We start from the raw sequence: 11,624 nt of genomic DNA, 5'->3' as shown, positions 1-11,624 counted from the left end.
ATAAAATAACAGTGAAAATAAAAGTGGATGACTTAGGCTCAAAGTTATGATCTTATGTTTGAACAACCATCTGAGAACAGCTGATGTGGATCATCATTGTTCCAGGCAGGGTTATCATCTGCAGGACAGTGCTCTGTAGGAGACAATCAATTCATCCTGCTATAATCATACATGACCATAAGAACATTTGAACTCAAGGATGGCCTCTACCCTAGGTAAAAGGAAGATCTATATTGGGCAGAATATTAAAGTATCTGAAGGGATCCAGAAGATTATTTTAAAAAAAATGGATCATTAGGTCATACTTCAAAAACTTATACTCCACAAAATTGGAAAATATGAAAGAAATGAATAAATTTCTTGACAGATAACACCTAACAAAATTAAATCAAGATCAGGTAAAAAAAAAAATTTAAATAGGCCTATAACCCCTAAGGAAATAGAAGAATCTCCCTTGCCAAAAATAAAAAGAGACGGTTTTAGCACAGAATTCTACCAGACTTTCAAAGAAGAGCTAATACCAATACCAATACCAATACCAATACTCCTCAAATTATTCCACAAAATATAAACAAAAGGAACATTGCCAAATTCTTTTTATGAGACAACAGTCACCCTGATATCCAAACCACACAAAGACACAATGAAGAAAGAGAATTACAGAGCAATTTCACTCATGAACATTGATGCAAAAATACTCAACAAAATATTGGCAAACCAAATGCATAGAATACATCAAAATGATCATCCAACATAACCAAGTAGGCTTCACACCAGAGATGCAGAGAAGGCCTAACATACAAAAATCTATCAGTGTAATCCACCATATAAACAAACTTGAAATAAAAAAAAATGATCATCTCATTAGATGCTGAAAAAGCCTTTGACAAAATCCAACACGCCATCATGATAAAAATCTTGGAGAGATCAGGTATACAAGGGACACACCTAAACATAATAAAAGCAATATACAGCAAGCCAATTGCCAGCATCAAATTAAATGGAGAGAAACTCAAAGCAATTCTACTAAAATCAAGAATAGGACAATGTTGTCCACTCTCTCCATACCTATTCAATATAGTACTTGAAGTTCTCACTAGACAAATAAGACAACTAAAGGAGATCAAGGGGATACACATTAGAAAGAAGTCAAAGTATCATTATTCACTGATGATATGGTAGTCTACATAATTGACCCCAAAAGTTCTGCCAGGGGACTCACACAGCTGATAAACACCTTTAGTGAAGTGGTTGGATACAAGATTAACTCAAAAAATCAGTAGCCCTCCTATATGCAAACAATAAGCAGGCTAAAAAAGAAATCAGAAAAACAATACTGTAGCAAAGTTTCTCTGGTACCACCTGGCTCCACAGTCCCATAGCTGCTTATAAAATAATCACTCAGAGGCTTATATTAATTACCAATTATATGGCCTGTGGCAGGATTCTTGCTAGCTGGCTCTTTCATCTTATATTAACCCATTTCTATTTATCTATGTATGGCCACATGCTCCATGGCTTTAATTGTGTCCCATTACATGTTGCTCCTTGGAGCATCTTTCCCCACTCTTCTTTCTCCTTTCAGTATCTCTCTTGGATTTTCCTGCCTTGCTCTATCATGCCCTGCCATAGGCCAATGCAGCATTATTTACTAACCAATGGGAACAGCATATATTCACAGGATACAGAAAGACATCCCACAGCACAATACCCTTTACAATAGCCACAAATAATATATAATATCTTGGAGTAACTCTAGCCAAGCAAGTGAAAAGACCTGTAGGACAAGAACTTTAAGTCTTTGAAGAAAGAATTGGAGAAGATTTCAGAAGATGGGAAGACCTTCCATGCTCATGGATTAGTAGGATTAACATAGTAAAAATGGCAATCTTACCAAAAGTGATGTACAGATTCAATGCAATCCCCATTAAAATCCTAATACAAATCTTTACCAATCTTGAAAGAACAATACATGACTTGTTGGTCAAACAAAACAAGTTTTGGAAAAACAAAAAATCCAGGATAGCTAAAAAAAAAAAATCCTATACAATAAAAGAATTTCTGGAGGTATCATCATCCTTGATTTCCAGCTCTACTACAGAGCTATCTTAATGAAAACTGCATGGTATTGGCATAAAAACAGACAGGTGGACCAATGGAATCAAATCAAAGATCCAGACGTAAATCCACACACCTATGGACATCTGATTTTTGACAAAGAAGCCAAAATTATACAATGGAAAAAAAGAAAACATCTTCAATGAATGGGGCTGGCATTAACTGGATGCTGACATTTAGAAGAATGCAACTAGATCCCTATCTGTCACCCTACACAAAACTCAAGTCCAAGTGGATCAAAGATCTCAACATAAATCCAGTTACACTGAACCTGACAGAAGAGAAAGTGGAAAACAGCCCTGAATGCATTGGGACAGGAGACCACTTCCTGAATATAATACCAGTAGCACAGACACTGAGATCAACAATTAATAAGTGGAAACTGTGGTCAGGCTATAAAATAAATAAATTTTAAAAAGATGAATGATAAGCTGGGCGGTGGTGGCGCACGCCTTTAGTCCCAGCACTCGGGAGGCAGAGGCAGGTGGATCTTTGTGAGTTCGAGGCCAGCCTGGTCTACAGAGCGAGATCCAGGAAAGGCACAAAGCTACACAGAGAAACCCTGTCTCAAAAAAACAAAACAAAACAAAAAAAACGAAAAAAAAAAAGATGAATGATAAACTCAGTGACTAGCTCAAATAATATCTTATAAATGAAATGTCTCCATAGGTCACATGTGTGAACACTTGGTTCTCAGCTTATGCAGGCCTTGAGGTGTGGTCTGGCTGTAAGAATCAGTCCCCAGTGGTGAAGCTGGAGATTTCTAATGGAGCCCCACTTGTGATCTCTGTGCTTCCTGATCATGGAGGCCACGTAGCCAGCTGCCCCACACTCCTGCTACCTTGTCTTCCCTGCCATGATGGGCTATAGCCTCTCAATTGAAAGCAAAAACAAACTTTCAGTTGATTCTGGTTAGATACTTTATCAGGGCAAGTAAAGAGGCAGCTAATGCCACCATACTGACCTTATTCGTGGATGCAGGTCCTCTTCATCTTTATGAAACGAAAATCAGAATCAAGGTGCTTTAAATTGAATTATCATAGAGTAACAGAAACTCAGATCTAAAATTAAGACAGACATGGAGGTGAACTCACCATTCTCTGTGGGATTTCCCTCAAGGCACTGGGCAATTAGCAAGTGGCCCTGGACGAGGGATAAGGTTGATGGCTCAGGACTTTTCGGCAGTCACAAGAGGATAAGAGGGGAAACACACTTGAGCATTATAAAAAGTCATGTGCTGTGGCGGGGGTGTAGTGGGGGGAACATAGTTTAATGGCTGCTTTTCTTCTTGAGGACATGGTAGAAAACAGTGAAAATACTAACTCATAGCAACTTTATTAACTGAAAAAATTGCATTATAACCACTTATGTCACTGAAAAAGAATAAAGAGAAAGCATGAAGATAAAAGAAAAAGCAAACAAAATGATAAAAAAAAAACTTGATCTCAAATAGAAAACAAAAAAGGAAAAAGCAAATAATCAAGTAGCAAGATGGTGCTTTTTGAAGTAAAAATTTACTGTTTAATTAAAAATCTAATTAAGGGCAGTGCTTTGTCATCTTTGCTGGTAGATGGTGTCTGGATAAGGGGCCAAGTTTCCAAGGCTGTGGTTAGAGAAGTTAACTAGATGTTCAGTGCAGATGGTGTGGTCCCAGGAGATGTCTCTAGAACACATCAAGACTGCCACATTGAGTCCTGTATCCATGGTGGAGGAATGGAGTATCTGTCTACCCAGTTGTGTGACAAAGTCTATACATTCCTGTGGAAGAGCAAACACAAAAACACTGTTGAAAAGCAGATTTTTAAACAGTAACAAAAACTGTAAAGGAATAATATATTGTTAAGATTGGTGATGTAATTATTTTTTAGGAGAAATGGATGAAAAGATTTGTATAGCATCAGCACTGATGAGGCCAACTCAGGGAAGGGTAAAAAAAAAGGAATCACAAAATGAGCCTGAACACACCTGGGATTTGTTCGGTCTCCATATTTCTCTAAGTGTGGTTTCTAAACTTGGAGCTTTGCAAGGTTTTATGTGTATGTTCAAGCATTGGTAATGCCTGCGCATGGGAGATGTGTTCAAGAAGAAAATGATGAACTTTAGACAGTGCATGAATGTGCTGTCTTTGGTGTATTTGTTGTCTTTGGCATAAAACCATATAAACAATACGCTTATCTTTTGGGATTTGGTTAACAGCAGAATGTCAAATATTTACACAGATCATTTTGTTTCTTTTGGAAGACAGTTGGTCTAAACAAGAGAGCCTAGGTGTGCAGAGCATCAGCAATCCTATGGGGTATATGCTTAAGTAACTGTCTAAAGTCAGTGTGACAGAGAACCCAGATTTTACCAAGCACGATCACTTACTCTCAGATACAAGCACTTGTACCTCAGAATTTTTTTTTACAGAATTTTGTTTCTTTATTCAATTAACACCATAGGCATGTGAAGATACAGAGCAATATAGTGTATAAACAAAAGGAGAATTGTAAAATGAGCAGTCAGTACAATGTTTTTATTCTTCTCAGGATTGAACAAAATGACCAACTACAAATATAAGTAATTATCAGTGAAGTGGATTTAAATAATACTGTTTTTGTTTATTGTATAAAATTTGTAAAAATTTTGTATAAAATTGTATTGTATAAAATTGTAAATTTGTTTATTGTATAAAAACACATTAAAATGTATGTAAGTATCTCTTTTGCATCAAAACAATACCCATCAGACACATCCATAGGCCAATGTGTTCTGAGGAATGCCTCAACTGAGGTTTCCTTCTTCAGTGACTCTAGACTATGCAAGCTGACTGTTAAAGCTAACTAGTACAGTCTTAAGGAATCAATGTATGCTTTGTAATCACAGAACTTGGGAGCAAAGGGCAGGAGGATCAGGAAGGAATTCAAGACCACTTTCATCTACATAATGAGACTGAGAACAGCCTATGCTTATAAAAAAAAAAAAAACCCAAAAAATTAAAAACAGGACAGAAGAAAAGAAGAAAGTGTTCTGTTTTTAATGAACGTTACCTATTGTTTTATATAAAATAAATAATATTTTATACGTCCCTTGATTTCTAATAAATTATGCGTGTAAATTGTATTTTCTGAGCCTTTCTTTGATTTTTCACTCCAAGTGCTGACATTAGTAGTTCTGTCGTCTATTGCAGAACCACTTGTCATCTCAATTGTGTTATATTTTTCTACAAAATTTATGTAAAATGTTGTTGTAAATGTGTCAATAGATAGATTGTGGGACAATGGTACATTATTTTGTCATTCCTTGATAATTTTACTCTTAATTATGTAATATGGCTTCTCTTATTTTTCTATATTGAAATTTTCTGAAGACTTCCTTGTCAGTTTTTCATGGTTTTATTTGAAATCTCTGTGAACAGGCAAGAAATTTAAGTACCTCAGAATTTTTGAAGGAAGAAAATTTAGCAAGAGACAATTATTTTGAGACATGTCAAAGCAAACATTGCTTGTGGAAGAGTGAACTTCTGAGACTTCTACTTCAAACTTGCTTTTTGCGTTGTGCAAACTAGAACACAAGAAGCTAACTCCTACATATGTTTCTCAAAAGGTTTGGATATGGGGCACAAAGATGAGTCCTCCTCTGTGTAGGAGCTCAGTGCAATCCTCATGCACAGAGGTGTGAGTGCTCATTCTGGCTGGTGAAAGATCTACAAAATGTCAAATGATATAAGTCTAACAATAAGTACATAGAATAAGTGGAAGAGAAGAAATTACAACCAGGGATTGGGAAGGATCTAGTAGAACCTTCTACATACCAAGCATATAGCCCAAATGCAACAAAGACACCCACTGTTCTTTTTTTTTCCCACACAGTGACTTTACTGACCGATTGATGTTTAAAGTTAGTATTGGCAGTATTATTATAACAAGTACTGTTTTCATGCATGGTTTTGCACTTGTAAAGTACCTCTAAGAAGTGGGAATTTTAAGATAATGTACAGATGCTTCCATTTGTTGGGTAGTACCACCCTGGCCCCACTAGAGGTTGGTATTTGCTCCCAGCAGCATCCCATGAGCATGCCTGTTCTCCACATTCTCCAACACGGTGTACTTTGCAGAGAGAGACAGTAAGTGTAATTTTCATTTGTGTATCTCTAATTCTGAGCTCATTAAGCCCTCTGTCACTTCCTTCTGTCTTCTTCCTCTCCTCTTCTTCTTCTCCTCCTTTTCTTCCTCTCCTCCTCCATCTCCTTCCTCCTCCTCATCTTCCTTTCCCTTTCTTTTCATGGCACAAAGGATCAAACCCAGGGACTTGCACCCACTGTTCTTGAAACATGTCCATGCTCACTTACACACTGAAAACCTATGAAATGCCCAACACACAGTTCAAATTCCAGCCTTTGTTTAAGAGCTGGAAGATAGTGATGAATTGGAATTTGAAGTGACTAAGATGTGTCAGCAAGGACAGACAAAGGAAAAGTAAACTCGGAAGAAATTTTAAAAGTGACCTGCTGATACAACTTTCACAGGACCAGAAACTACTATGTAAGCTGCCACAGAAGGGAAACAATAGTCCTATCCATTGGTGACACCAATGAACCACAACAATGAGAGAATGGCAAGATATCCCTAAAGGGGCAACAATGGCACTCATACATTGTTAGTAACTAACAATTGCCTGATTGAACTTAAGCCCTGCTCAACAGGAGAGAAATCATTCCTGGTACTAGAAACCTAGCCAATTACCCAGGGCTGGTGAGGTCATGGATCTTAGGTGAGAATTACTACTGCCATGTTTCTAAACCAAAATACTTCTCTTTTTGTTTGTTTGTTTGTTTGTTTGTTTCTTTGTTTGTTTGTTTGTTTCTTTCTTTCTTTTTTAAACATAATTTTTGTTGATTCTTTGGGAATTTCACGTCATGCGCCCCAACCCCACTTATTTCCCAGTGTCTCCATATCTGTCCTTCACCTTTGTAGTGTCTACCACACACAAAAGAAAACTTAAAACATAATAAAAATAAAATAAAAAATAAAAAATACAAATAAGAATATTAAACAAACAAAAAAACAAAATCATGTTTTTGTTCCTATTTTTCAGTTTGCATTTGTTTGTTAACCAAAAGAACTCTTAACTGCATTCTAAACTTATCCTTATACCCACAAATATGTGTAGCTCTCAACCCTAATCAAAGAAACTTCTCTTTACAGCAAATGGACACCAAATATATAAAAAACATAATAGGTCATACTGTAAAGATTAATGAATCATGTGGAGCCCAGGCCCAATGGATACATCTATAATACAGCTCCTTACCCCCAAGGCTCAGGGAACACCACACAAGAGGGAACAGAAAGATTGAAGGAGTCAGGTGACCAGAATTCCTGTGAAATTGTATCTTCATTTTTAGGAAGAAAATGAAGCCTTACATCAAATAATTTCAACTGAACAAGAGACTTCTGAATTTATCCGGAACAACAAATGACCATGTCTTAGTAACTAGCCAGAGGAAAACTTTTCCTCCAGATTATGTGGCATACTTCATTGTGGAAAAATGAAAGAGATGTATTAGAAATCATACAAGACAGTCCTTTATCAGAAGTTCAAAATGCTCCCCTTCTCCATGCTTATGGGCAATGAATGTGTACGTTAGTTCTGTGACTATGATGGTTCTAAATGTCTAGTTCCCACTTGCTTCATGAGTGAAAAATAATTCAAAAGCACTTTGCTATGAGCCATATAATTAAAATCATAAGAATTGAAGTCAGAGATATAAACACTTCTGAAACATACTATATGTCTGACCCCAAAGTCCTACCAGAATACAGGGAAGACTTGTTGGATGCCTTGGTTTTTTTTCCTGTTGCTATGATAAAACATGCTGACACAAGCCACTTGGGGAGTGGGAGAGTTGGAAGAGTTATCACAAAAACCGAGTTATCGTCCACAAGGTCAAGGTGGCAGAAACTTGAAGCAGTCATGTTACAACCAGCCAAGAGCAGAGACTAACAAACCAATGTACACATGCTGGTGCTCAGCTTTGCTCTACATTTATACAATCCAGAATCTCTAAGCCTAGAGAATGGTGATACCCACAATGGCAGGCCTTCCCACATTGACCAATGTAATCAATACACCCACCCCCAGGCATGCCTGCCCAAAGGCCCTTCTCCTAAGGAAACCTGAGTTTTGCCAAGTTTACAATATGTGCTAAACAGTGAAAGAAATGTATTGAAAAACCTATAAGACACAGCCAGGAAAAACCTACCAGTGATTCTACTGGTTAGTAGATGAGTTAGTAAATCATAATGAAACAAATCACAGACTTGTCAGATCCTGTGTCAATGAACTGAAGGAAATCAGAGTGGAGAAGGGAGTGACAGAAGACAGACAAAAGATTCAAGAGGAGAACTAGACACTGTCTTCTTACGCGTGACTTCAAATCATGCCCTGATATCAATAGAGCATGAGCTAGACATGGGCCCCACCAAGAAGCAAAAGGCCTCAACATGAGTCAAGTCAAACACCACATTCTCCACCAAAGACTGTATTATTGCAAGTATCTAGCAATTCACAACCATAGTGGGAAAGGATTCTAATGTTAAATCTCTAATTTTTGTTCTAGCTTAGAAACAGACACATGGACCATCCTATTAGAACTGAGAATCGGCACCCTCCTGCATTTATTGTCAATTGACTTTCAACATGTGTTTTTAAAAAATGAAAAGTTAAAAATAGTCTTTTAACAAAAAAAATGGTACTGGGAGAACTGAAAAGGCACATTCAAAAAATAAAGTAAAATTTGCCTCTCTACAAATATAGTATGAAAATGACATAAATATGGAACCTTAGGTTAGAGAGAAAAGCATTTGCTTTGTATGATGGCTAATCTTGGTTGTCAAATTGACTACATCTGGCATCAAATAAAATCCAAGCAGCTAGACACATCTGTGAGGGATTTTCTTGGATCATTTGAGGTGGAAAGACCCACCCTAATCTGGGCCACAGCTTCTGGCAGAAACCTACAGAAAAGGACATGGAAGAAGGAAGCATTTGGTTTTGCTTACTTGCCCTCACTCTCACTGGCAGGCTCATCCACCCTGTTGCTGGGGCATTTCTTTTCTGGTATTAGAACCTACGTCTTCAGGATTCAAGAGTAGACTGAAGACCAGCAGTTCTATACAGTCCTCTGGGACTCCAGCACTAGATTGGTACTATTGCAGTGTCAGCCCTGTGCACTGAACAATTACTGGATTCCTGGTCTTTCTATGGGAGACAGCCATTACAGGACTACCCAGAGCACAGCCACTTATCCACTCCAATGGATTCCTTTTTAATATACAGATACTCATTCTATCAGTTCTGATCCTTCGGAGAACCCGGACAAATACACCTTGCAAACAAGAACCAAGTCTTACCCCCAAACCCATGTAAATTAAAAAAAAAAAAAAAAAAAAAAGCTGTGTGTAGTGACACACACTTGTAATCACAGGGCAGGAGAAGCAAAGGCAGACCCTTGGTTCTTGCTGGCCAGCCAGCCTATTCTACTTGTGGAATTCCAAACCAGCATAATCAGTAAGATAAAACTGTCTAAAATAAACAACAAAAAAGTAGAGTTGTCATCCTGGGTCCTCTGGTCTTGCATGCATAAATACATGCATGTACCTACACACACACACACACACACAAATGCACACTCACACACACAATCATCTATCTGTCTACCTACCTACCTATCGATCGATCGATCTATTTTTCCATCTCATATATATGCATATATATAATAGCAAAATGAAATAATTTAAAAAAATAAATATTTTAAAACAAAATACAGCAATAATGCTTCCTGACTAGAGCTGGGAATAACTACTTTGACAGCACGCAGGAAGAACAAACAGATCAGCAAGACTTGAGGAAAGTTAAACACTGTGGTGACTGAAATAAACTCAGCAACAAACTGCAAAGGCAAGTAGTTAAATGGCAGAAAATATTTGAAAGTCACATATCAAGTAATGAGCTGAGATCTAGGATAAATAAAAACATATATAAATAGAACTTTGTAAGATAACCCTTTTTAAAATTGAAAATGGTTTAAATGACATTTCTCCAACAAGGATATGTAAGTTAGCAATATAAGCACATGAACAAAACATGTAATCCACATCATCTCATTAGTTCCAATGAATATGCAAATGAAATGCCAAGCAGTATCACTTTACATCACTGTAGTGGCAGCTTTTTCAATACAAAAAGATGGAAAGCAAGTGTTGGCAATGATGGAGGGAAATGATATCCCTCCTGTCTTGCTGGTGCAGGCAGTATGAGTATGGAAAGCATCATGCCACTGTCCGAGCTCCAAAGTCAAAACAGGTAACCACATGACTCAGCAGCTTCACCCACAAATAATCATCCAAGAGAAAGGAAAACATGCAGATATACCTACAAACACATAAATGTACTCTGTAGCAGGATGGTTGCTGCACAGAGTAAATACAAGGCAGGGCGGACCTCCACACCTAATAGTAGTCAGCAGTATTAACCATCAAGGGTTGACTGTTACTACAACAGGAAGGGACCTTGAGAGAAGGCAGATCACATATTGTGAGAGGCCATTCCTTTGAAATGTCCAGAATAGATAAGTCTATAGAAAAAAATGTATAGGCAGTTTCCTTAGGCTGAGGAAGTGGGTATGGGATGGCTACAAAGTATAAAATTTCTTTTTAGAGCGACAGCAATGTTCTAAGTTGAATTTTAATGTCAACTGTATAGCTCAATAAATCTATTCCATAATACTGACTTTATACTCATGTCTTGAGTTCCTGTCCCTTGGGATTGTTTCAAGACATAGGGGGTCAACAGCAGACACTCTTAATAGAAGGGATAAGCTTTGTCCATACACTCAGTCTGCAATGGTCTTACAAATAGTCATTTTGTTGCTCAAAGCAATTTGTATTTTAAAAAAAATAAGTGAACTTTCATCTTTAAACTCACCTCATGTCTCAAAAAACGACCAGTTCTTAGTTTCCATGAGAACTACATTCTCCAATTTCATGCCCAATTTTGCTGTTTTCAAGAATTTCTTCATTCTACAAGAATGTAACAAATAATATATTTATCAGCACATAATTGCTTAAGCATGTTCTAATCATATGAAATAAATGTGTCCATAAATTATGACCTAAATTTAATCTAACTTTTCTTGAAAGCATTTTCTTTAATTATCTTAGGTACAGAGTATAAAAATTAATATAATATATGCAGCAGTCAAATAATTGACTTTATATATATTTATAGGATTTCTATAAATACTATTATCCATTTCCATATACTTATACAAAAAATCAACTTATTATTAGCTTTAACCCAAAGTTCACCTAAAGAGATGAAAAAGTATACTTTTATAAAATTCTTTGTTCATTTATTATTCGTGCATGTGTGTGTGTGTATGTGTGTGTGTGTATGTGTGTGTGTACACACATATAATTGAATAACATATATATCACTTGAGCACATGGGGGATACCTATGGAA

At 36.9% G+C, this 11,624-nt stretch overlaps 1 long non-coding RNA gene across 1 annotated transcript; it reads right to left on the bottom strand.

Annotated features, from left to right (window-relative positions):
- Positions 1 to 3,613: 3,613 nt before the first annotated feature.
- Positions 3,614 to 11,183, bottom strand: LOC131894066 (uncharacterized). Its single transcript, XR_009374831.1, has 2 exons — positions 11,086 to 11,183; positions 3,614 to 3,876 (listed from the first exon to the last, which is right to left on the bottom strand). It is a non-coding gene; the product is annotated as an uncharacterized LOC131894066 (long non-coding RNA).
- Positions 11,184 to 11,624: the final 441 nt, after the last annotated feature.

This window comes from Peromyscus eremicus, chromosome 17, assembly GCF_949786415.1.
Source record: "Peromyscus eremicus chromosome 17, PerEre_H2_v1, whole genome shotgun sequence".
Taxonomy (NCBI): domain Eukaryota; kingdom Metazoa; phylum Chordata; class Mammalia; order Rodentia; family Cricetidae; genus Peromyscus; species Peromyscus eremicus.
The sequence above is the reverse complement of the archived record's forward strand: the minus strand, read 5'-3'. Positions and strand labels throughout refer to the sequence as shown.